Consider the following 27571-nt stretch of genomic DNA (forward strand, 5'->3'; position numbering starts at 1 on the left):
TTCAATGATTCCATGTTCTACTTGAAAAATCATTTAGAGATGGAAAGGCTGACTACCTGATAGAGTAGCAATTGCTTGAGACCCCATGATTTAGTATATTATTGTCACTATACTTGGGACATGTTGCAGTAATATTTTAATTCTTAATATATTGCAGTATACAGTATTAAGCATCATAAATGTACTCTGTAATACATAGATAAAGTCGTGTCCCATAATCAAACCAAGCTCTTTATCCTCCTCACATTGTGAAAAATCAAAATGATCCCAAATGCTCAGCCTAAACATTAAGTATGTTGTATCATAATTTCTGCCGCCATACTCTTAAAAATAAAGGTGCCAGAGTGCTTCTTCACAGTGATGCCATAGGGGAACCATTTTTGGGTTCCAAAAGAACCTTGCACATTAAGGTTCCGGAAGGAACCATTATTTATTTAGATTCATTTTATTTTGATTCATAACAGGCTTCATAAATAACCATTGTGAAAGATTAGACTTGACATACTTAAAAAGGTTTGGGTCAGCCACCCATATATTATCCCTGGCTGCTGATTGATTTGGTTGACAGAAGTGTTTCGGTTAGAGTCCAGACACGAACTGAGTTAAGTTTGAGAAGATGGCGGATTTAAGGACAAAAACCAGAAGTGAAGCGGAGGAACCAGAAGTGACCCGCTTCTGACATCATCTCAGGCGCAAGAACCGGAAGTGACCTAAGCCTAGGCACCAGAGCCAGAAGTGACGTTGTCTTATGTGCCAGAACCGGAAGTCCCGTTGTCTTGGGCAGCAAAACTGGAAGTGACATCTTCACGGATGGGTCATACAGGTTTTCCTGCAGCTGGCCTGCTAAGACAACAGAAGAAGGTTCAGTGCACCCCACCACCCCCTGGTCTGGTATGGAATTATCTTCACTTGGTCCATACAACGTCCTCCTACTCGCATGTGCATGACACCATGAATGTGACAACAGGTTTGTGAAGTATCATTGTGTTGCCGATTTTAAAAGAATATCGCTGCATATAATAACATAGGCTAATTTCAGTTTTTCCTACTATGTAGCCTTCTAGACACTAACTACTTGTCCACGTATTAGGAATCTTAATAAAGCCCAAAGAACCAGCCTCATATTTAAAGATACCTCCCCAGAATGGAATGGTTCTTTGTAAAGAAAGGGTTTTAAAACGAATCACACAGCCCATTAAAGTACTATTACAGAACAATTATTTTTTAAGATTGCATGCTAATGTTATGAGTAACACATTATAGATAGATAGATAGATAGATAGATACTTTATTAATCCCAAGGGGAAAATCATATACTCCAGCAGCAGCATACTGATAACAAACAATATTAAATTAAAGAATGATAAAAATGCAGGTAAAACAGACAATAACTTGGTATAATGTTAATGTTTACCCCCTCAGGTGGAATTGAAGAGTCGCATAGTGTGGGGGAAGAACGATCTCCTCAGTCTGTCAGTGGAGCAAGACAGTGACAGCAGTCTGTCGCTGAAGCTGCTCCTCTGTCTGGAGATGACACTGCTCAGTGGATGCAGTGGATTCTCCATTATTGACAGGAGCCTGCTTGTGATATCCCGTGTAGTGAGAAGTGGCCCCAACCTACACTCTGGACATCTGATAGTTCATGAACCGAACGGGATCAAATGGAGAGATGAGACACAGACAAAAATTGAAGGGTGAATGGTGCAAATTTATTTACAAGAGTGCTGTACACAAAGAAATATAGTAGTGTCAGGTGGGCTTTAAGACACAGTCCTTCAACCCTGACTCTTCAAAAATAAATAAAAACAAACAAAAAGGAAAAATATGGTGTATTTACAAAAACAGTGCACTCCTACAAAAACTACACACACACGCTCCAATAATGAAGGTTGTCTTCTTTTATCCCTGGTTCAAGACGTTCCTCCAGCAGGAAAGAAATATGCACAAAAACAAGTGTGTGTATATACAAAAATAAAACAATTGCACCAAACCCAAAATCAAAAACTATCCCAGCACCAAATAAGTATATATACCTCCACCAAAAATAATTACTAGGAGATATATAACTCTATATACAAAAAGAATATATACAAAAGAATATATGCAAAAGCCGCCAAAATTACAACTGCTCCTACAAATAGCTCAGCAGTGCTTATTCCTACCTCGCTCTTAGGTCCACTGACGACCCCTGTTGGCCGGTAACTCTTTAAATATAACCGGCAAGATTGTCCAGCCAATCTGCCAACATGTCTACCTCATGCACCTATCCCGGTAGACGGTAGCGCAATCACGCCACACGCCGCGAGCAACTATGTATTTAAAACCAAACTCCTGCGGGTCGCTGCGTATAAGCCCTCCGGTACAGCCAACGGCTATGCTGAGCTCAAGCACGACCGTTGCTGATCCAGTAAGTAAACCATTTTTGACATTATGGGATTCAAACCAATGCCGGCTTTCTCTTTTAGGCGCGCCGCACTTTAAACCGCCTGCACTAGGCAGGCTGCGAGGACACCGGAGCGTAAAAATGAACACATGCGGCGGAGCCCGTACTGGCCATTATACCGGCCCCACATGTGTCCAACACCCCGCGCCTCACAGCGCTCACCCGCTAGACGGCCCCGCGTTCCCGCGACAGCGCCTTGAACACACCAATGGTAAGTGCACTTTCATATAGCGAATATAAATGCTGCTACATACTTAAATTTGGTAAGACGCGACGCGCGCATTACCACACACCCTCCCCCTTAAGATTACAGGTCGCAAAGTCGGGACAAATAATCCGCCACGAGATTTTTCTTTCCCGACACATAGCGTACCTGAAATTTATAAGGCTGGAGCGACAAATACCAACGGGCCACACGTGCGTTTGAATGTCTCATTCGCTGTATCCATTGCAAAGCCCTATGGTCACTCTCAACTACAAACTCTGTTGACAAAAGGTAATATTTTAAACTATCTATTGCCCATTTAATAGCCAGTCCCTCCTTTTCCAACACTGCATATTTCTTTTCTCTATCAAATAGCTTCCGACTGATAAACAAAATAGGTCTCCTTTCTTCTCCTTCCCCCTGCATTAAAGCGGCGCCCAAACCTTCCCCTGAGGCGTCGACCTGTAAAATAAAAGGTTTGGAAAAGTCAGGACAGTGCAGTAATACATTTTCACAGAAAACTTTTTTCAATGTATTAAAAGCATGTTCACATGTCTCTGTCCATTTGATGTTTCTAGGGGCTTGGTTTTTCAGGAGGTCAGATAGGGGTGCTGCAATGCTTGAAAAGTTCGGAATGAACCGACGGTACCACCCCACTAGTCCCAGAAAGGAACGGACCTGTCTTTTTGTTGCTGGCTGCAGACGATTCTGGATGGCAGCCACTTTGTCAACCTGAGGACGAATAATACCGCCCCCTATGGTGTAACCCAGGTATTGCACCTCGTCCTTACACAAAACTGTTTTTTCTGGGTTTATCACCAAACCAGCATCTTTTAGACGGTCGAAAACTTCAGCAAGGTGCTTTAAGTGGTCTTCCCATGATTGACTAAACACTACCACATCATCAATATATGCTCTAGCGTAGCCTTCTGCTCCTTGCAGCACTTTGTCCATCAGGCGTTGGAAATTGGCAGCTGCCCCATGTAACCCAAATGGCATTACGGTGAACTGGTATAGGCCTCCAGGCGCTCGAAATGCGGTAAGTGGCTTTGACTCTTCTGTCAGTGGTATCTGCCAATAACCTTTACATAGATCAATAGTTGTTAAAAATTTAGCAGGACCCAACTGCTCCACTAATTCATCTACCCTTGGCATGGGGTAGGCATCAAAAGCAGATATTGCGTTAACTTTTGAATAGTCTACACAAAATCGCATTTGTCCATTTTTCTTTGGGACGAGTACAACAGGACTACACCATTCACTCACCGATGGTTCAACTATTCCAAGTTGTTTCATTTGCTCCAATTCCTCCTTGAAGACCTCCTGCAAACGTGCCGGGATGCGGAAATACGCAGTTCTCACTGGACCTGGGGAGGTAAGTCTTATATTATGTTGAATGAGCTCAGTCTTACCAGGCAGAGCTCCAAACAAACCCTCTGGAATGATCTGTTGGATTTCCTGTCTTTGTCTGTCACTCAGGTGTTCCAATGAGGGCAACAGTACAGCATCTGGTCTGGATGGCAAATACTGTTCCTCTGCCTCATCCTCCTCCAAGACACTTCAATGAGAAACTGGAATGAAGGGTTAGTATTCTCATGCCAAGCCTTTAACATATTGATATGAAATGTCTGTTTTGGCTTCCGTGGATGGTCAGGCATCTCAATCTCATAAGTGACTGGACCTTTCTGTGCTGTCACCGTATAAGGCCCCTGCCACTTAGCTAGTAAGCTGCTCTCAGTAGTAGGCAGCAGTAAAAGTACCTTTTGTCCACAGCGAGGTTACGTTCTCTTGCGGCTTTGTCATACCACGACTTCTGTTTGGTTTGTGCCTTCTCCATATTTTCTTTCACCATCTGGGATAGGTAAGCAAATTTTTCCTGTAAGTTGAGCACAAAAGTTAGCACATTCTTCGATTCTGCTCTGTCTTTATCTCCTTCTAGAGTCTCTCTTAGAACACTGAGAGGACCGCGAACGTATCGACCATATAGCAGTTCAAATGGGGAGAATCCAGTTGATGACTGCGGAACCTCTCGATATGCGAAAAGCAGGTAAGGTAACCATTGGTCCCAATCAGACCCAGTCTCATTCACAAACTTGCGCAACATCTGCTTCAATGTAGCATTGTATCTTTCTACAAGCCCGTCAGTCTGCAAATATTAGGGTGTGGTCCTTAATCCCCTGATTCCTAACAAACTATTTACTTGTTTCATCAGTTTGGAAGTCAGATTGGACCCCTGATCAGTCAGAAGCTCTCTGGGAATCCCTACCCTGGAGAATAGCTGTATAAGCGTCCTAGCTATACTACTGGCATTGGTCTTCTTGAGGGGAAAGGCTTCAGGGAACCGTGTCGCATAATCACACACTACTAAAATGTATTTATAACCAGTGCGGCTCGCTCTAAAGGCCCGACCAGATCGACTGCAATCCTGGAGAATGGCTCTTCAACAACTGGCAGTGGTATTAAGGGCACCTTATCTCCCCTTTTCACAGGTCCTACTTTTGGCACTCGGCACATTCTTTAATGTATTTTGCCACATCTTTTGTCCAACCCGCCAATAAAAATGTCTAGCAAGCCGTTCTGATGTCTTTACTTGCCCCATATGTCCAGACCAAGGGCTGCTATGACTAAGAAAAAGCACTCGCTCTCTCAGATTCTTCGGCAACACCAGTCTCTGTCCACTCTCATCTTGGTGGTAAAGTATGTCATGCTCTATGACAAACTTTTCTCCGGTTTTAGCCTGGAGTCCCCTCGCAGCCTTGTCAAAACAAACACGCAAGCTCGGGTCATCACGCTGAGCGGCGGCCACATCACTCGGGATGTCAAAGGCATCACCTGGAAGAATAGTAGGAGGTACAAAGTTACCAGCCTTCTGGGAACGCCCCAGAGCTTCTCTTGCCTCCTCTGACTCCGGGCTTTATGGTACGTGCGCGGGCTCTCAGTTATTGAAAAGGGCAGCTCATCCCAATTGTCATGGGATCTCTCCTTCTGCTTGGCTGCTTGAGCCCGTGTAACCACAAGTGCCTCTGCCTGCAGAGCACTCTGCAGCAAGTCTTCTATACCCGGCACGTCCAACCCTAAAAGTACTGGGTATGGCATGTTATCAACGATTCCCATTGGCAACTCGTAACCTACACCTTTTATCTCCAGGTTTATCCTTACCAGAGGATAGGTGACCTCTTCACCGTGAACACACCTCAGAACTACGCTCTGCCCGACTCAACCCCTTGGCCCTCCAGACACTCTCGTCTCACCAAAGACTGGGTGCTTCCCGTATCTATCAGTGCTTTGTACTGCCGTCCAGCTATAGCAACCCTCACCATCTTCTCCCGGTTTACTAAAGGAGTCGTCTTTGTGGGCAGGGGACAGGGTTCAAAACAAAGCTTTGTCTCTCTCTTCTTGGGGCAATTCCTATGAATGTGGCCTTTCTGGTTACAACCGTAGCAAATCACTTCTTCCCTATAAACTCTTCTCTCAGGTAGGTGGACTGCACTAACTGGACCACGACCGTATCAACCCGAGACATACCTTTGGGCTGTTCCATCGGTCTAGGTTTCATGCTGACTTTGTCTTCTCTTCGCAGATTCCTCGGACGATGAGCGGCCAAAAACACCTCTGCAAGGTCTGCAGCTTCCTTGGAGGTTTTAGGTCGATGTTCCTCCACCCAGGTCCGAGTCTGCCATCGAACACCTGTAAAAGTTGTTCTAATAAAACAAAGTCAATTATTTGATCCACAGTGTGTTTATCAGGTTGTAACCATTTTGTACAAAGTTCTTTTAGGAGTGCCAGCAGCTCCTTCGGAGACTGTCCATGTTCCCACTCTACAGAGCGAAATCTAATTCTATAAGTTTCTGTGCTAATTTCAAATTTTTCTAGGATGGCCCCTTTAAGGCTGTCGTACCTCAAAGACTCCTCCGCTGGCATGGCCAAAATGCTGCTCTGGCTCTCCCTGTCAGCAAGGGTACCAAACGGACTGCCCATTCAGACTTTGGCCAGCCACATACTGTCGCCATCCTTTCAAAGGTTGTTAAATAGTGCTCAATGTCCTCAGGCTCGGCAAACGGCATCAGGCGAGGATAATCCATGATTCTCACTGGTGAACCTCTGCTCCTCTCTGCAGGTTCTTCTGAGACTTGCGACCGTGACTGCTGTACTAGATCCACTTGTCCCTGGAGCTGGGTGAATTGGTGTTGGAGGCTCTTGAAACGATGTTCCAACCGCCGATCCTTGTCCTCTGGACAGCTATGAACTGACGCAAGAGTGTTTCCACAACTCTGATGTCACCGGTGCTGGTGGTATCCTCTGTAGCCTGAGCTGTACTGGAGTCAACTCCATGTCCCCGATCAGGAGTTTCCACTCCAACCTGTTTTTTTGGAGCCATACTGTATCCACAGTCTTCGTCTGTGCTCAACAAAAATGTTCTCTCTCTCTCAACTTGATCTATCCCACGCTGCCACCAAACTGTGATATCCCGTGTAGTGAGAAGTGGCCCCAGCCTACACTCTGGACATCTGATAGTTCATGAACCGAACGGGATCAAATGGAGAGATGAGACACAGACAAAAATTGAAGGGTGAATGGTGCAAATTTATTTACAAGAGTGCTGTACACAAAGAAATATAGTAGTGTCAGGTGGGCTTTAAGACACAGTCCTTCAACCCTGACTCTTCAAAAATAAATAAAACAAACAAAAAGGAAAAATATGGTGTATTTACAAAAACAGTGCACTCCTACAAAAACTACACACACACGCTCCAATAATGAAGGTTGTCTTCTTTTATCCCTGGTTCAAGACGTTCCTCCAGCAGGAAAGAAATATGCACAAAAACAAGTGTGTGTATATACAAAAATAAAACAATTGCACCAAACCCAAAATCAAAAACTATCCCAGCACCAAATAAGTATATATACCTCCACCAAAAATAATCACTAGGAGATATATAACTCTATATACAAAAAGAATATATACAAAAGAATATATGCAAAAGCCGCCAAAATTACAACTGCTCCTACAAATAGCTCAGCAGTGCTTATTCCTACCTCGCTCTTAGGTCCACTGACGACCCCTGTTGGCCGGTAACTCTTTAAATATAACCGGCAAGATTGTCCAGCCAATCTGCCAACATGTCTACCTCATGCACCTATCCCGGTAGACGGTAGCGCAATCACGCCACACGCCGCGACACGCCCCGAGCAACTATGTATTTAAAACCAAACTCCTGCGGGTCGCGCGTATAAGCCCTCCGGTACAGCCAACGGCTATGCTGAGCTCAAGCACGACCGTTGCTGATCCAGTAAGTAAACCATTTTTGACATTATGGGATTCAAACCAATGCCGGCTTTCTCTTTTAGGCGCGCCGCACTTTAAACCGCCTGCACTAGGCAGGCTGCGAGGACACCGGAGCGTAAAAATGAACACATGCGGCGGAGCCCGTACTGGCCATTATACCGGCCCCACATGTGTCCAACACCCCGCGTCTCACAGCGCTCACCCGCTAGACGGCCCGCGTTCCCGCGACAGCGCCTTGAACACACCAATGGTAAGTGCACTTTCATATAGCGAATATAAATGCTGCTACATACTTAAATTTGGTAAGACGCGACGCGCGCATTACCACACTGCTCACCGCCTGTCGCCCTGCCATGGATGTCAAACTGTCCAGCTCCATGCCTACAATAGAGCCTGCCTTCCTCACCAGTTTGTCCAGCCGTGAGGCGTCCTTCTTCTTTATGCTGCCTCCCCAGCACACCACCAAGTAGAAGAGGGCACTCACCACAACCATCTGATAGAACATCTGCAGCATCTTAATGAAGATGTTGAAGGATGCCAGTCATCTAAGGAAGTATAGTCGGCTCTGTCCTCTCTTGCACAGAGCATCAGTATTGGCAGTCCAGTCCAATTTATCACTCAGCTGCACTCCCAGGTATTTATAGGTCTGTACCCTCTGCACACAGTCAGCTCTGATGATCACAGGGTCCAGAAGGGGTCTGGGTCTCTTAAAATCCACCACCATCTCCTTGGTTTTGCTGGTGTTCAGGTGTAAGTGGTTTGAGTCGGACCATTTAACAAAGTCCTTGATTAGGTTCTTATACTCCTCCTCCTGCCCACTCCTGATCCAGCCCACAATAGCAGTGTCGTCAGCAAACTTTTGCACGTGGCAGGACTCCAAGTTGTATTGGAAATCCGATGTATATAGACTGAACAGGACAGGAGGAGATACAGCCCCCTGTGGCACTCCTGTGTTGCTGACCACAATGTTAGACCTGCAGTTCCTGAAACACACATACTGAGGTCTGTCTGTAAGATAGTCCATGATCCATGCCACCAGGTATGAATCTGCTCCTATCTCCCAGAGGTTGGATGGTGTTGAAGGCACTAGAGAAGTCCAGAAACATAATTTTTACAGCACTACTGCCTCTGTTTAAATGGGAGAGGGATCGGCGTAGCTTATAGATGATGGCATCCCCCACTCCCACCTTCTCCTGGTATGCGAACTGCAGAGGGTTCGAGGGTGTGGTGGACCTGTGGCCTCAGGTGGTGAAGCAGCAGCCACTCCATGGTCTTCATCACATGTGACGTATTCAGCTAATTAGGACGTGATACCTTTGGGACTGGGGTGATGCAAGATGTTTTCCAAAGCCTCGGGACTCTCCCCTGTTCCAGGCTCAGGGTGAGGATGTGCTGTAGAGGACTTCCCAGCTCCAGCACACAGGCCTTCAGCAGTTGTGGCGATACTCCATCTGGACCCACTGCTTTGCTGGCACGAAGTCTCCTCAGCTCTCTGCTCACCTGGGCTGCTGTAATTGTGGGTGGGGATGTCTCTGCTATGCTGGTATCAGCAGAAGGATGGGTGGCGGGTCAAACCGTAGTTCCAAAGCAGTCTCTTAGAGCCTTCTCTGCCTCAAGGGACCACTTCCTGAATGAGAGCGTGGTTGTAGGTAGCTCCCTCACTCTTGGTTTGTAGTGAGGCTGAAGCAGAACTAGGTTATGATCTGCTTTCCCAAGTGCAGGCAGCGGGGTGGTGCTGTATGCGTCCTTAACGTTTGCATACAATAGGTCAATAGTCCTATTTCTCCAGGTGTTACAATCCACGTGCTGGGAGAAGCAGGTAATGTTTTGTCCAGTGTCACATGGTTAGAGTCTCCAGTGATTAATTAGCAAAAGCGCCTCAGGGTGCTGTGTTCGCAATTTAGCAACAGCGGAATGGATGATGTCACTCGCTATCTCCACGTCCGCGCAAGGAGGGATGTAAACAATAACAACAATGACATGTCCAGACTCTCTGGGCAAGTAATAGGGATGCAAACTTACGGCCAACAGTTCGATGTCCCTGCAGCAAGTGAAGATTTTAACGTTTACATGTCCAGAGTTTCACCACCTTGTATTTACATAGAGAGTGAGTCCTCCTACTCTCCACTTTCCACAAGTATTTGCGTCTCTGTCCGCTCTAACTGTTCTAAACCCGAGTAGCTCCACGTTAGCATCTGGGATGTTTGTTGTTAGCCACGTTTCAGAAAAAAACAACAAACTGCATTCTCTGTAGGTCATGACATTTTCCACCAGCGCGGCCAGTTCATCAGTGTTATTTGGTAGTGAGTACACATTTCCCAGCATCACAGAAGGCACAGAAGGTTTGAAACAGCACTTTCTCGCAAGCCGCTTCGCTTTTAGCTTAGCTCCGGCTCTGCTAACATGACACCACCTTTTTACCTCGTCAGGTAAATAGGGAACCACACCGGCGCAGGCATTTGTTCTCAGCGCTTCAAGTTGACTACTTGAATAGATGAGTCTCGGCGTGTAAAAATCCATGTCCAAGTAGTAAAAAGTGTCCAGGGAATGTGAATAGTGTTGTAATATAATTCTACAGTATACTTTATGATTGCTTCAATTTTCCAACATCTTTATTGGATGACTCAATAACATCAGTGCCTGGACATCTACAGCCTTTCTTTAATTTAACACAGAAAACTGAAGGACTTCTTCAGGGATTAGCTGGACAAGCAAAGACATTTCACTTGTCACCAGAATTGTTTCTTACTAAATCATGCCTTCTCCCTCTGTACCAGTTGTATTTGACAGTTGCCTAACCTGTTAATTCTACATCACTGATGCCATCAAAACTTACTTTTATAATCTACAAATCTTTGATTCTTACTCTTTAGATCAGATGCTGTCATGATTTTACCAAACAGCTATTCAACTCGACTTTTCTTCTTAAAGGTCTTGATGCATGGAGTATCAGTATGTTTAGAATGCTGATGACAGAGTTATAACTTGAACCTGCAATACTCCTTAACTGGCTCATCTTTGCCAACTTTCAAACAGATATAAAGTAGTCTTCAAACTTTTACTGAGCTGTTTGCTCTAACACTGCAGTCGCATATGCCATGCAGTGCTTTAGAGTACTGAAATCTTCATGCTCTGGCCTTCTTACAATTTTAAAACAATTTTACAGGACTCTTGGCAAACTGTCATTTAGATTTGAGACTCCTACTGTTTGGAATTCCCTTGTAATGTGTTTTGACGACACTCCATCTCCCTTGACATTTGGTTCATGAATGAAGACCCACCTAGCCCATGTCTTTTGAAATGCTGTTCCTTCAGATTTGTTACAGTTTCATATGGAGGATTTATCGGCACATGATTATTTGAGTCATGAAATTAGGATGAACTAGTGCAAGGATTAGGTTTAAGCTGTAATCCTGGGCCCTCCTTTTTCTCATAGTTTGTCCTGGGCATTCCTTGTCTATTGATATGGGTTGCTAGTTAATGCTGATCATGCTTCAGTCATGCAATGGGATTGACATTGGAAATAAAAGAGAGAGCAGGGCATTCTTAAGTCATGTAGCATTGTGCATTAGTTGCCTTTTTTAGAGCATTTTAATACCCTTTCAAATGCTTGACTTAACTTTTTTGTTTTGACCTTCCCACCTCTCTTGGATTACTTTCTTTGGATTGGAGCTTTTAAATAAATGCTTTTGTTTAACCTGTTTATCTTGGCTCTTCTCCTCCTTGAATATCTTGATCTGTATCTGCACTTTGGCTCATGCTGCTTGCTTTGCATTACATCACTCCACCTTCTAGCATCATGGAAAAGAAGCTGCAGTCTAGAGGTCACACTCACAGGGCTGACATGGAGAAATACATTTCAAGGTAAAATAATGGAATCGGAAATGGTAGATGTAAATAGATTAAATTTATTTGGAGCTTTTGTCATTTTAATTGACATGTAAGATCCATTATTTTTTTGTTTGCTTTTCTGAGATTTTATTGATTTAAAAAAGAGCAGTATGTTACTTACTTCAGGCTAATAAATTATAGGACTGCTTGCCTGCTCTTTTACTGGCAACAGAATGCAAATACATCAGTCTCTAGAACTACTGATTTATGCCCTGTTTGTCTCTGCTACCTAAGTTAATAGTCATGTCTAGTAATAACAGGAAATAAAAGCAAAAATGCACTGTTATAAAAGTATATTATAAAATATATATATATATATATACTGTATATATATATATATATATATATATATATATATATATATATATATATATATATATATATATATATATATATATTATAAATAGTATATTAAAAAAAACTCAAACTACTATTCAACAGTAATATAGCACATATTAAACACTCCCAAATTCTGCAAAACACATTTCACACATATACACGAGTATTAAACACTGAGATTGTAATGTGAAAAAGTGAATGTATGTTACTTTTCCTCACCAAATGTACCAAACCAAACATATAAAAGAATGAAAATAACTAATAGATAAATGAGATCCCTGACTGTTTAAAGAGTACTAGTTTAGTGCTGCCATATACTAAAAAATCTAAGTTGCCATTGATTTCCCAGTGCAGATTAGGAATTCTGGAATTGAACAAATCCAATAGAGAGCTAGTAGTAGTACATGATGGTTACCATTATGCATTGTTCATTTAACAATGGTGGTTGAGTCTGTATTATCATAATAATTAATATTTAATGCATGAGGATTATAGCTAATTCCAATGCTTAATAAGTACATGAAATTATAGTCCAGTAAAATATTGCATTAGTGCAACAATGTTTTCTGATTGGTACTATTCAGGTCATAAAATGATTTCTTCAAAATGTCACATATATTTGTCTCTTTCTTTTTTCCAGTGCTGCGTTGACATCGTGCACCAGAAAGCGGGAGCTTATTCTGTGTGGCAGGAGCACGCAGGTGGCTGGTTGCTTGTGCTACAACAAGCTTGACTTGGTGGGGATCAATGCACATGTACTGTACAAGACATGCATGGGGGCCACTGAGAAAAGAAGAGTGTTCATGGCTCACCTTGCAGAGGAGCTTCGTCGTCACTTCTTACAAGAAAAGGTGATGGATAAAGCAAAAGAGGATGCAACATTATTCCAAATATCATATATACATATGTCTCTGTTATTTGGCAGTGCAGCTTTGACATCATGGACCATAAGATGCATACTAATTCAGCATGAGCAGGAACACTCAATAAAACTGAATAAAAAAAATTCAAGTGACAATGAGATACGAATAAGGCAGATTCACCAGTATTTGTGTGTCAGCTTTTATTCCTCCAGATCAGAGAATTTCCAGTTTCATTGTCTCAAAACACCATTCACATGTACAGTTATTCCCAGTTTCAGATAAAAAGTATATCGAAACTTAGCGCAAACCTTATAGCTTCCACTGGCCATTCCCCCATCTCAGTAACTATGGTACGCTGGTGTACACTGGGAGACATTGCCAAGGATGACCTGGAATCTTCCATCTATGGGATTTCCCATTTATTTGGGACTGAAGACTTTGAGGTCTTAAAAAGCTTGCCACTGAAAATCTCCAGGAGGGTGTAAGGTGGGGACACAACACAGAGAGACGGGGCTTCCCAGGTGGCAGCCAACGGCAGCCCCTCGCCGATGGCAAGAACTACCCACTGACAATGGAGCAAAGCCTGGCCACCTTGGGGTTGGTTTTGGCCCCTCAGCCTCCTCCAGGACTGTCCCATGGCGCAGAGAGCTAGCCCCAGTGGCAAAACGGCTGCCTCAATGGACTCAAAGCCGCACCGGGGCCATCTGACTCAGATTCCAACATGGGCTCAGCATTTCCAGTCCCAACCCTGAATGAGCCTTTGGGAGGGCTACCCCAGATATCCACAGGCTACTCAATTCTGCCCTGGGCATGGCTAGCCTGGTCTCAGACCCCTAAGACTTCCGCTTCACACCTACCTATATTGGCTAACTGGACAGATTACAATATGTAAGCAACCTCTTTCCAAGTAGCTCGCTAAAGTGTTAATGAATCCTACATAAATTTGAAAACTTAATTAGTCAAATTAGGGGTGGCGATCTTTCCAAAAAATCATATCACAATCCACAATCTGAATTGCAATCTATCTTTCCAATGTGGCATACACTTAAGAGAGTATCCAGACTCAAACTCATCAAGACATAAGCAACATTTTATTTTAAATATCAAACAAAGTTGAATTCAATTGTTCTCTCGTTCGCTAGCTAAGCGGAGTTAAGGAACATGCCCCAAATCTGGCGAGTGAGTGAGGAAGGCCCCTCCCCTCGGCCCATTGAGTGTTTCTCGGATTTGTGCAAATAAGTCGGTACCACATGCGAAATATGATACACAGCGAAATGAGAAAAGCTGCAAAATCAACTTATAGAACAAAACACAATCTAAATCCGTTAAGAAGTTCTCTAGTGAAAAGAGGACAGACAGACAGACATTGGATTTTATATATGATATATTATTAAACCTTCAAAATAATGTGCATTTATAGTCTTAACAGCATTCTCAGCATTTCTGGAGCTTAGCAGAGCCAGATAACTAAAAGAATCTTCACCAAACAGCTCTGAAAATGTCTCCTTTGTTTGGGTCTACATACCTCTGTAAGTCTGCCTTTTCTGACATGAATGTCATGAAATCAAAGTTCAGAATAAGACTGACAGATGAACATTTAAAGGACTCCATAAGTTGTCGAAATACTGATCAGATAAAGGGGATTATCAGAGAAGGACTGGAACAGAAAATTTCATTATATGCAGATGATATGGTCTTAACAGCACTCACAGAATTTCAAAAGATCTCTGGTCTCAGAATTTATCTGAATAAAAGTGTACTCTTTACAGTGAATTCTCAAGCATATAATATTAATTTAGGTATGTTTACAAGCCTTAAATTTCATACCGTTTGCCTCAAAAAATACACGTGTAATGCCACGAAAAGTGCACGCAGACACTTCATTTCGCAAACAAAACAAGTGCACTTTTATTCAAGACTACCTGTATAACCGAAGAAAAAAGAAAGCAAGTTACAGTAGGCGATTGATACGACAGCTTGCATGGTGCAATGCTAAGAAGTGCTGCTTTTCATTCCGTGCTATATAAAATCATCACATTCAAATATTAACAGTTCCCACACACCCAAGGACCGTCCTTCCTACATTTACGACACGTGTACTTGTTGCAGTGCACACAACTCTCTGTGCTATGGTTCCTATTACACTGAATGAGCACCTGACACTGTACTTTTTTTCCCTGGGGGAAGGTCCCGCATCAGAGAATTTTCAGTTCCAGCATAAATTCACACCCGATCTGATGCTGTTCGTTTTCAAATAATATTGCATTAGTGCGATGATATTTTCACATGTATTGTCTCTTTCTTTCAGGTGTGTAATAGAAACCACAGCATAGAGAGAAGTGTGTGCATTGCTTCTTACAGGAAAAGGCGATGGAAAAAGTGCACTTGAATAAAAGTTCACTTTTGTTATACTTTTACACCAATACATGTTCCTGTGTTTGAACGACACGGGCAGATGGGGAGTGTCTGATGATTGCATATACAGTAGCGCCGAAGTTACTGCTCTTTACCATTCTTTCCTCTGCATGTCCTGGAGTACAAAAGAAACAGCATACAGCAACATGCGGGGACTGGCAGGAACACTCAATAAAACTGAATAAAAAGAAAAGCAAGTGACGGTGAGATACGAAGAAGGCAGCTTCGCCAGCGTTTGTGTGTCAGAACCCGGTTTTTGGGGGGTTAGTATGCATCGTGGTACACTGCAGAGCTAAAGAGCGCGTCTTTAGTGAAAACAGCTGTGTCAAATGGGGTTGTATGGATTGATTCTGAACGCGACTGATAGAATGAAAAGTGAATTAAAAAAAAGCAAACCTTTACAAGGATCATAAATTGCACCGGCTGTTACAGACTGAAATCAAATGTATACTTTTATTCTAAAATAGTAAGACTAAGAGCAGTTTACTTCTCAAAATGGAGTGGTGCAGGATCGAACTCGCGACCTCTTGATTCCAAGGCGAGAACTGATTCCATTGCACCACGGAGGCAGGTATAATAAACAGCTGTCGATGTCGCATGTTAAGGCGGCTTTTAGTTTCTGCAGTTATATTTTTGAATAAAAGCGCAATTGTTGTGTTATTCTTGTGAAAATGTTTCTTTGATATTTGGACTTCAGGCTTCATACATTATATAGTTTATGCCTACATTTTGTCATCTACTACTAGAATATAAAAAACGTTTCTGTTTTAACAATGTGTTTACACAGATTACTGTAGAAACGGAACAGACATGAAATGCGTGTGTTCCAAATAACAATCTATTATTTCCACTCTAAAACTCCACTTCACTCCCAGATACTCAATCAAGGCATGAGCTGAGAGAAGTTCGTGCACGTTCTAAATTGGTGGGGGGATGGAATAGCCGGCTATTCCTAGCTTCTCTTTATCAGCACATTTAGAAGACAAAGGACGCTGGCGGAGAGGTGTGAAGGGATTTAAGAAGCAATTTAAGGTGGGACGGAATTACGAGTTTTTTCGTAGACTCTGGTAATTCTAGTGTTAAGTGACTCATCTTCAATGTTAAAAATTAACGGACCTCTCCAGCCTAAGCTTTGTTTAGCAGGAGAGGAGAACAACATACAGTTAAAATCTTTTGATAAGATAGCTGTCCAACAAAGACTTTTTTTTTTGAGTTTTCCTTACAATGTGGATCTGTAGTCTATTTGTCTGGGCCAGTCAGTGAGATGTAAATTGTCCTGGTCTGGTCACACAATGTTTTCTTTATTTAAACCATGTTGTAATGTGTTACATTTTAGCATAAGTTTAAATTCCCATTATTTTCTCTCCTGTTGTGTCTTGAAGTTTCCCATAAGCACTGTGATTTTAAAATCCTCACATTATCCCCTGCTGCTGAAGTGAGTTTCTACAGGAACATCCTTATTGCCATGTTTAATGGGAACCTACTGTATGTAAATTCATTTTTGACGGAGTGTCTGTCCAGTTTCTCTCACACAGAGAACAGTGTTTCATACACAGAATTAGGTAGACAACATTAGATGATCTACAGGAAAATTATCCCTTTATGTGGTGTTCTTGATTGGCAGTGTGGTATAACTACACAATCTGTATTATAAATGTGAGCACTAATTTTTACATGTTTTCTATAAGCAGCGAGATGTATTGTTTTCTGTTGTTTTACTCAGGAAGTTTCAGACAATTAGTTGCTGCAGTTTTGATGGTTGTCTGAATGCCAGGAGGAGAAGTTCTGGCATTGTTATCATTGTTTAGTATCATCTGAAGTTCTTTTATAATTTTGCAAAGTGCTTCAAGATGTTGGTTTTAGATGACAACAAGAAGGATGTGATTCTTATTGTATTTGTTTTTATATTCCAGAATGTTGTCTCTGAGTATGGCAGTAGCTCCTCTTATTTGAGTGTTCGTTGTTTTGAGAGAATATCTTAGTCTAGTGAAATCTTGTCTAAGCTCCTGCAGTTGTTTATCCTAGTTTGTCGGGTCTAAGCAAATACAATTGCAAGGTACTGCTTTGCTGGAAATGACGAAGTGCCTTGTACGTTTGGGGTGGAAGCTATCAGTTCTCAGGTATGTCCGTCTGTCTGTTGGTTTGTGAAAAATAGAGGTTACAAGGGTTTTATCTTTGAGGTGAATAGTGATGTCAAGGAAGCTGACTTCAGTTTTTGAGTAATTAAACTTTAGCTTTAAGTTGGGTTGGAAAGAATTGTATTTGTTCAGATTATAAAAATGTCATGTACTTTAAAGGGTTACAATAGTTTGTCTGTATTTTTTTTTTGTTAATTGCTTTTTTTCTTGCCATTTATAAAGCAATATTCAGTGTAATATAGTCCAAACAATACTTCAGAGGGTGGGGTGTAGCAATAGAGTTTTTTTCCAAAATTGCTTTTATACTGACGGAGAGTGTACTGCATAAGTAATCAACAAAAAGTTAGAACACCAGTAGGAATTCTTTGTATCAACTTTCAAGGCTTAATTAACTTCCATTGCTGCTGAAAAGCTGTAAACTGTTAACCCATTATTTGTTCACCAAAAGAAATGTGTATAATTCTAAAAATTTTATTGTTTTTCATGTTTTTTAACCACTGGTAATTTACTGTTTACCTTTGTACCTTTTCAGGTTGTTCACTAGACTTGAACTTCTTAAATTTCAATGAGTTCTGGAAAATGGGTGTGTTTTATGTAAAAAGCTGAAATAAGGCAGGATTGTCCTACCAGGCCAGTATGTACATGCTAAGAGAGAACATCTTGATATCAATATTCAGGGGAGCCACCCCACCACCACCACCACAATAAAAAAGAATCAAAATACCCCAAAATCTCAAAAATGTTTTTACTGATTTGGCTTAAATTTGGTGACATTATAGAAAAAAAGACCATGAAAATGTCAATACATTTTAAATTTGTTAATATTTATTAATATTATGATAATGTACATGTTATTCTAACAGGGGGGTTTATGCAAATAATAGATGCCAAAGCAATTGACAGTATATTCTGTAAGAGCCATTTGCTAGTTATTTAGGTTATGTCAAGTAGATAGAAGTGTTTGCTAGGTTATGTTAAATGTTTGCTATAAAAAAGGGGTATAGTCTAAGAGAGGTTCATATATCCCCCTCAAGCTAAATTGAATTGCTATATTCTAACTATTTTCTTTCTCTCTACCTACAGATTAGTCTGTTAGCAACCTGCCTTGCAGGAAGTAAGGCATAGAGGGCAGAACTGTACCTTAACATGCTCAATAGTACATTCATAGCCAAGGGAGTGGGCTCACTCACAATTCTGCCTAAGAACACAGCCATGAATAAAGAATGGTACCAAAACATCCTCCAACAGCAACTTCAGCAGCCATCAGTCAGGATTTGGCCCAAAAGTTGATTGACGGCATGTCAGGGTGAATTGCTAAAGTTTTGAAAAGGAAGGGCCAACACTGCAGGTATTGACTCTTTGCATGAACGTAATGCAATTGTCAATAAAAGCCTTTGAAACTTATGAAATTCTTGTAGTTATACCTCAGTATACCATTGAAACATCTGACAAAAAGATCTAAAAACACTGAAGCAGCAAACATTGTGAAAACCAATACTTTTGTCATTCTCAAAACTTTTGTCCATGACTGTATGTAACGCAACGTGCTCTATTGAACATGCAGTGCCATATGTTTAGCGCATAATGAAGATGAAGTAAAGCATCTTTAAGTATTGAAACAACTGAAGTTTGACAAGAAAAGGTAAGTTTAGAGAAGAGACATTTTTCCAATATTTTATTCTCCGTGTGTAACACAACTTTTCTTTATTCTTTTGTCAACTGTTTGCTTTGAATTTTCACTGAATGTTTTAAAACAAACGTTTGCACTGAGAAATTTCTTTCGACACGTGTTTGACCCGTGCTTGATCCTGCCTTACGTACCAGCAGCTACATATTCACATCTATAGACTTTGAAAGGGGACCAAACCTCCAAAATAGTTTATTTGCATCTTCTTAGTCTCAACCTGGATGCCCACCCCTAGCTCTACAAAATTCTTTACACAGACTTTCACGTTAGACTTGAAAGGGGGCCCACATACAATGAAAAATACAAAAGGAAATACTTGAGTGAACAATGTACAAAAATTAAAATAACAAACATCTAATAATGATAATAATATGTATTTCCAATCCAATCCAATCCAATCCAATTTTATTTATAAAGCACTTTAAAACAACCAGCACAGGACCAAAGTGCTGTACAATAAATAGTTGATAGGTAAAACAACACAACATTCTTGCACATAAATAAGAATAGAATAAAAATGGTATAATACATAAATAAAACAGCCCTACAATAAAACAATATAAAATGAGATAAAATCAGCTAAAAACAACAAAAGTAAAATGAGCTAAAACGAACTTCTTACAAGGTGTCAAAGGCCAGGGTAAAGAGATGGGTTTTTAAGAGATTTAAAAACAGACAGAGAAGAGGCCTGTCTAATCTCTAGAGGCAAATCATTCCATAGCTTGGGAGATGCTACAGCAAAAGCACGGTCTCCTCTAAGTTTACGCTTAATTCTTGGTACATTCAGGAGCAGCTGATCAGCTGACCTGAGAGAGCGAGTGGGTGAATAAGGCTGTAGGAGCTCAGAGAGATAGGGTGGGGCAAGGCCATGAAGAGCTTTAAAAGCAAATAAAAGAATTTTAAAATGGATCCTAAAAGAAACGGGCAACCAGTGAAGTGTAACTAAAACAGGGGAAATGTGCTCAAATTTCCGAGTGCCAGTTAAAAGACGAGCAGCAGCATTTTGGACCCTCTGGAGATGAGTAAATCGATGAGGCACTGACTCCTACATAAAGTGCATTACAGTAGTCCAGCCGAGTAGTAACAAAGGCATGGATTACTGTTTCAAAATGGTGCCAGGAAAGAATTGGCTTTATTTTAGCCAACTGCCTCAACTGGAAAAAGCTTAATCTGGCTATCAAACTTAAGATCAACATCCACCTTGACCCCAAGATTTGTGACAATTGGCTTATTGTACTGGGTCAAGGAACTTAAATAAACTTTAGGGGTCTCAGTGGGGCCACCAAAAACGATCATCTCAGTCTTTTTTTCATTGAATTTTAAGAAATTAAAAGCCATCCAGGCTTTAACATCATCAAGGCACTGAAGTAATGGCTGTACAGAAAATGTGCCTTTTCTCTTTAGAGGAACATAGATCCGACAATCATCCGCATAAAAGTGGAACCCAACACCATGTTTTCTAAGTATAAAACCAAGAGGGAGCAAATACAAAGAAAAAAGGAGGGGGCCTAAAATTGAGCCTTGTGGGACACCACACAAGAGAGGAGTGGAAGAGGACACATAGTCACCAAGACTGACACAAAAGGTTCGCTCAGCCAAGTAGGACCTGAACCACTCTAGTGCTATACCCTGGATGCCCACCCACTGCTCCAAACGAGAGAGTAAAATGGTATGGTCCACTGTATCAAACGCAGCTGTCAAATCTAAAAGCACAAGAACAACACAGTCGCCAGAGTCAGTAGCTAAAAATATATCATTAAAAACTTTTAAAAGGGCTGATTCTGTGCTATGTAAGTGTTTAAAACCAGATTGGAAAACCTCTAAAATATTTTGTTTTTCCAGAAAGGCCTTCAATTGGTTGTGAACTATCTTTTCAAGGATTTTAGAAAGAAAAGGTAGTTTGGAGATAGGCCTATAACTTGCAAGAGCTAAAGGATCTAGAGCCGGTTTTTTAATCAGCGGTTGAACCACTGCATGTTTAAAATCCTTAGGGACCACACCTGATGACAAACTATGATTTACCAGTTCAAGAACTAGTAGAGGAAACCTTCTCAGTAAAAAAGTGTAGAAAATTTTCACAGGCAGTAAGAGAGGGCTCTATACAGTCAGTCTGTGGTACATTAAGAACAGAGTCAATGGTCTTAAACAAAACACGGGGATTGTGACAATTTGACACAATAATGTCAGAGAAGTGTTTTCTTTTTGCATCTTTTACAGTTGTTTGATAATGACGCCAACAGTCCTTTAACATCTGAAGTGACACTTGCAGTCTGTCTTTTTTCCACTTGCGCTCAGCTTGACGGCACTCGCGTCTAACAGCACGAGTCACCTCATTTAACCAGGGCTCAGATTTAGTTTTAGGTTGCCTGGTTTTCAATGGAGCAACAATGTCCAATGCAATCCGACAGGTGGAATAAAACCATGAGCTGAGCTCCTCAGTCTGGCAGCATGAAAACTCTGGAATGATACAGTTCTGCTTAAAAGCTGTTGAAAACTGCTCAGCAGTGGAAGAATTAAAAACACGACAGCGCCGAGCAGCAGAGCGAGGTTTAACCGTGGTCCAGGCAAGAGAAACTTCAAATATCACAGGCTTATGATCAGAAAGTGTCACAAATCTCTAAGTTAAAAACAGGCAAACCATGTGATAAGACAAGGTGAGTGTCCACGTTCATGTGTGGGACCAGCCACATACTGTACAAGATTAAAGGAATCAATAAGGTTTAAAAAGTCCTTTACCATCAGCATATCAGGACAACAAACATGAATATTAAAATCTCCAACAATAAGAACACGATCATATTTTGGCAAATATTCAGCCAAGAAGTCAGCAAAGTCGTTCACAAAGTCCTTGTTGTATTTTGGGGGGCGATAAAGCACCGCACACAACACTGTGTGAGAGCAGCCCAACTCAAACACACTGACTTCAAAACTGGTGAATAACGACAATGGTGACAGCTGCTTACATTTAAAGTGACTTTTAAAAATCGGCGCTGTCTCTCCTCCTCAGCCCGTCGTCCGCGGGGAATTAAAATAATAGCAATCATCCGGTAGCAGTTCTGAAAAGATGCTGGACTTACCATCGCTCAGCCACGTCTCACACACACAGAGAAAATCCAGTCCTCAGGACGAGAAAAAATCCTTCAGGAAAAACGTTTTATTTGCCAAGGATCAAGCATTAACCAGGCCAATCCTGGCAGGAAGCAGAGCATCCACGTCGTTAGGCGTCCTGGAAGCCCGACACGGAGGCCGCAGGTTCCGTAGATTCACCCCACGCCTGCGGGCCTGGAATGTCCCATCCAGACCGATGACAGGTACCAGCCAGGCGTCGACACAATCCAGTGAACGCCGAGAGACAAGGAAACGGGACACCGCTCCGCACTCCCTGGATAAAGGTGTAGAAGGACACCCCAAAGAAGCTTTCAGCTTCACTAGCCAACCACTGCGGTGCCCCCGACGACAGCCGCGCCTACACTGGCGAGGTGAAGCCGGGACACGCCACAGGTGGTACGGAATCTCCGACAAGAACGTGGGAAAGGTTTCATGCTCAGCATAGTTCCAATTTGCCAAAATTTTGGCAGAAAGTCGGAGATCCAATAGAGTTTGGTGATCATACACTAAGAGAGCGTTTACATTTATCATAACACTCAATAAAATCAACTCAAACAAGCACAACACTGGCAGGGACAGATGGCAAGCCACACACACTGGCGCCATCTTCATCTTTTTTATTTGGTACAATTTATTAATCCCTGAGGAGACACTGTCTTTTCACATTACCTTTGGAGCTCAGAGCGCAAGGTCAGCCTTTGCACCGCACCCCTAGAGCAATTTTAAGGTTAAGGGCCCAATGAAGTAGGATATCTTCTAACAGTAATGGGATTTGAATCATCAACCTTCCAAATACTAGTGCAGATCCTTAGCCTCAGAGCCACCACTACTCACATTTCACATTATTCCTACTGATTGCCTGCTTTAATTCTAAAGAATATGCTTTCCTTTAAAATTATGTTTTGCAATGACCATCAACAAATCCAAGTCAGTAGGATAAAGCAGGATTTGATTTAATGTACAGTATATCACATGTTCAAGAGTAAACAGCTCCATTGTTCTAATAATAATATTCTTACAATGACACCTTTATGCAAGGCAAATTACAACATTTGAGATACCATTGGTTACATTTCCTTTGTTTTTCTAATTGGAGCACAGGAAAGTAAAGTGACTTGCTCATGGTCACCCAGTGTCAGTAGAAGAATTTTAACCCAGAACCTCAGACTGTGAAGTCCTAGGTCCAAAGCCTTAACTACTATGCTACATTGCCCACCAATAATATTAGTCCTTAGTGAAAAACCTATAAATATTGTATATGTAAGAATACTTAATTAAATAGTACATCTGATACACCTCTCCATTATGTGCACAAACTTCTCTAATGCTAATATAACTTGCTTTACTAACAATATCTGCCCCCCTTTAACTAAATTCTAGCAAGACATGCACGTTCAACAAAAAACAATGGCATCTTGAGTGGCATTAGATTGTTGTGATATATTTCAGCATTGTCATCATCTGACAAAATACAACAGTATAGACAACCACCCTCTACCAGAAAAATCTGTTGAATATGAACTGCCTAAACTGCAACATCAAGTTTAGAAACATGAAAATGAAAAGGAAAATGGCTTCAATGTAGAAAAGGACAAGCCACAATCACATAGAAATAATAATAGTAATAATAATAATACATTTTATTTATATAGTGCCTTTCCCATGCTGAAGGATCTTCACAGTCTCAGAAAGAACAGCAGAGTAACTGTAAATTTGGATACAATTTTTTTCTGCATAGAACACTAAAACAGATAAATACAGGAAATACAAGCATAAAATAGAATAAAAGAAATAATAAATCAGGGTATAATACTAAATTCAATACTGAAAGAAAAGCCTTAACAAATAACATAATTTGTGATATAATACACACACACACATACAAGTTATCCTAAGCATCTGGACAGAGAGGTAAACTGAAAGAAGGGGCAGAATATTAGGTTAAGTTAAAAGCCTTCCTGTACAGATGAGTTTTAAGTTGTTTTTTAAAAGAATGAATTGAATCAGCTGATCAAATTAATTTCGGGAGGTCATTCCAAAGTCTCTGCAATGTAGAGCTGAAGGCCCTGTCACCAATAGAGTGCAGGTTAGTGCAGAGCACAACAAGATTGCCAGAATCAGAGGAACTCAGTGGGCAAACAGGAGCATAGTGATGGAGCAGTTAATTGATGTAGTTGGGTGCAAGGCCATTTAAAGCTTTGTAGGTTATTTATTTTATATTTGATCCTGTAAGACACAGGGAGCCAGTGAAGGCGAAGCAGGATGGGTGTGATGTGCTCATTGCTGCTGGTTCGTGTAAGGACTCTTGCAGCAGAGTTTTGAATTAACTGGAGATGTGATATAAGATTTGAAGGGCACCTGCCAGTAGGGAGTTACAATAATTGTTGTGGGATGTGATAAAAGTATGGACATGTTTCTCAGAATTAGAAAAGGAGAGGAAAGAGCGATCACGGGAAATGTTACGGTGGTGGAAGTAAGAAAGTTTCTTAATGTGGTTTATGTGGGTGGAATAAGAAAGGAAGGAATCAAAAATTACATCAAGAGTGATTTAAAAGGAGCTCATTTTATTAAGTTGTGCTTTAGTGCCAATTTGCAGGAGTTAAATTTTGTTGCAATTTAATTTTATGCTCCATCCAGGATTTAATTTCACTGAGGCAAGTTGTGAGCTGAGAAAGCTCTGATGAAGTTTCATTTTTAACATTGAAGCCGAGTCCAAAGCTATGAATGGTTAATGGAAAGCATATAGATACAGAAGAGCAGAGGACCAATGACAGAGCCCTGAGGAACCCCTTGTGTGACTGGCACTGGGCTGGACCAGCAGTTGCCAAAACTAACAAACTCTTACCTATCAATCAGATACGACTTACAAAACAGGTGGTCAGTGCAAGAGATACCCAGCATGTTTTCCATTCTACAGAGTAATGTTCGACAATGTCAAATGCTGCACTGAGGTCTAACAGAATTAATATACTGGTTTGTCCAGATTCTGCTGCTTTAAGCAAAACATTAGTTACTAGAAGCAGTGCAGTTTTACAGCTGTTTTGCGCTCTGAAACCAGACAGAAAGGGTTCAATCAATTTATTAGAAGTTAAGTAATTGGTGAGTTGGGAGGGCACAACATGCTCAGGAAATTTGACAGAAAAGTTCAGTGAGAAATAGGCAAAAAGTTGTTTTGATTGTCAGCATCAAGACCAGTCTTTTTAAAATTGTGGTTACAGAGGTAATTTTAAAAGTGGCTGGCATCAAAGCGAATGTCAAGGGATGTATTTATTATTGTTGTAACAGCTGGGATTATGGCATGAAGGTAAGATTTAAAAAGTGTGGTGTGGATGTGTCCAGTACACAGGTAGTCAGCCTCATTTTACAAAGCAAGTCATTAACAAATGCAGATATGACTGGTGAAAATTTAGTGAAGGAGCTGGATGGAGTGCAAAGATAGGAAAGATAAATGGATGATGGATTTGTCTTAGTTGAATTATTTAGATTTTTAATGTTATTATGGAAAAGTTGGAGGAATTTTTCACAGACCAGTAGAGGAGGTAACTGGGCCAGATTCAGATTGTAGTAACTTATTAACTACATAAAACAAAAATCTTGGATTATCATAGCCACTTTCTAGTATTCTGCCATAACGCATGTTATTGGTTGCAGTTAGTTCATCTCAGTCCTTTCATGGTGAGAGAAATCTTGGATATGCACAGTCAGGCCAGTTTAACATGACATTTTCACAAAATTTTGGCAAGAATGTGATTATGAGCCATACCTTGGAGTTGTACCCCTAAAGGAAATCTCCTTATGTTTTAAATGAGCTATTTAATCTAGTGCTGAATGAAGGGCTGGGTTATAATAGTAAACAAGACTACCTGGTGTTGATGGAGTTGGGGAAGACAAAAAAAGATAAAAAATGGATCCAGAAAGGGTAGAGGGACAGATATTTTTAAGGTTTCTGAAAGAAATTTTACATTTACAGGTAAGAAGGGGGAAAAGTACTACTTTATGGTCAGAGAGTCTCCACTGCTGTAAGTGTTGCTGACAGACAAGCCAGATGTGCAGATCATATATACAGTATGACCACCAGTTTGGGTAGGAAAAGCAACATGTTGCACCAAGTCAAAACAGTCCCAAGGAAAGGAATTCATTTCTCAGTTTACATTTTAAATGTCAATATAAATATTGAAATCACCAAGAAAAATGACTGTCTAGGAAAGGAAACTTAAGTGGTTAATAGTTCAGTCAGATCAGATAAGACCCATTGTATTTCGGGGGACAATAGAAAACGACAAGTAAGATAGAACCAGATTTTGTTATTAGTTTAAGTGCCAGCCGCTCAAAATGCAATGAGCAGTCAATTGGGATATTTTTGATGTGTAACTCAGACCTAACAATTACTGTGTTCCCTCTGCCTTGTCTTGAGCTGCGATCCTCTGTGAAGTAAATATATACGGATAGTGTTACCTCCATAACAGATGTAAGTTCTTTTGGTTTCTGACAAGTTTCTGTCAGGCATAGCATATCAAGTTTGGGGTCTGTAATGAATTATGAAAGCACCAATGCTTTCCATTAAGAGATCTTGTGTTAAACAATGCAATATTAGCTGGTGAGAGTTCACTGTGCACAGATAAATAACCACAGTTAATTTTATTATATTGCAAATTTGTCACATTGACACACATTCCATTTGCAGCCTGGTGGTGTTTCCAACCTGACCTGCAATGTAAATATTTCGGGTGAGTACAAGTGTCTTTTGGGACATTCCAGTTTGACCATTTGCTCTGGATACACTGTTTAATATGCAGGAGTTTATCAGTAGAGTATTTCAGCATAGTAAAAAGCCAATACTTAGCTGACAAGCACCCTTAAGCAGCACAGCACAGCACAGCAAAGAAGGTGAGGCGGGAGGGGAGGCACAAATGAGCGGCAACATACCAAGAATCCAGTAGAAGCATAGACTAATGCCACTGTAGGATTGATCTGGGTGTGAACATTTGATCATTTCTCCAATTGAAGCACGTATAGAAGGAATCAACACCATTTTAGAATATCCATTTTAATTAAGAAGACAGAATATTCCCAGTTTCTACATCTCCATGATGCAAAGAAAAATGTTCACAAGTCAGACAGTAGGCAAGAGCAGGCAATCAAAAGAAAGTTTTGTTCTATGAACCACAAAAAGATTCAAATCAGTCGTCCCTGAG

General features: G+C 41.1%; 1 long non-coding RNA gene across 1 annotated transcript; it reads left to right on the forward strand.

Annotated features, from left to right (window-relative positions):
- The first annotated feature begins 4211 nt into the window (after nt 1-4211).
- LOC120539636 lies at nt 4212-6308 on the forward strand. Its single transcript, XR_005635638.1, has 3 exons — nt 4212-4231; nt 4588-4695; nt 6229-6308. It is a non-coding gene; the product is annotated as an uncharacterized LOC120539636 (long non-coding RNA).
- Nucleotides 6309-27571: the final 21263 nt, after the last annotated feature.

The sequence above is a fragment of the Polypterus senegalus genome, chromosome 11, assembly GCF_016835505.1.
Source record: "Polypterus senegalus isolate Bchr_013 chromosome 11, ASM1683550v1, whole genome shotgun sequence".
In the NCBI taxonomy this organism is placed as follows: domain Eukaryota; kingdom Metazoa; phylum Chordata; class Cladistia; order Polypteriformes; family Polypteridae; genus Polypterus; species Polypterus senegalus.